Below are 428 nucleotides of genomic sequence, written 5' to 3'. Positions count from 1 at the left end.
GATGGAGTTCAAACTGGATAAATGCAAGGAATTGCATTTATGGTACAACAAACAATGGGCTGGGGTAGTGCTGTTGAATAGAGGGACCTAGATGTTCAGGAACATAATTCTTCGATGTTTGCGTCACACATAGACAGGGTGGTTAAAAAGACATTTAGCACGCTTGCCTTTACTGCTCAGTCCTTTGAGTATAGGAGTTGGGAAGTCATGTTGAGGTTGTACAGGACATTGGTGAGGCCTCTTCTGGAATATTGTGTCCAGTTCTGGTTGCCCAGTTATAGGAATGTTATTATTAAGCTGTAAAGGGTTCAGAAGATATTTACCAGGATGTTGCCAGGTATGAAGGGTTTGAGTTATAAAGCAAGACTGGATAAGCTGGCACCCTTTTCATTGGAGAGTAGGAGGTTGAGAGGCAACCTTACAGAAGT

The sequence above is a fragment of the Chiloscyllium plagiosum genome, chromosome 24 (genome assembly GCF_004010195.1).
Source record: "Chiloscyllium plagiosum isolate BGI_BamShark_2017 chromosome 24, ASM401019v2, whole genome shotgun sequence".
Classification (NCBI taxonomy): Eukaryota; Metazoa; Chordata; class Chondrichthyes; order Orectolobiformes; family Hemiscylliidae; genus Chiloscyllium; species Chiloscyllium plagiosum.
This window is presented reverse-complemented; position numbering follows the sequence as displayed.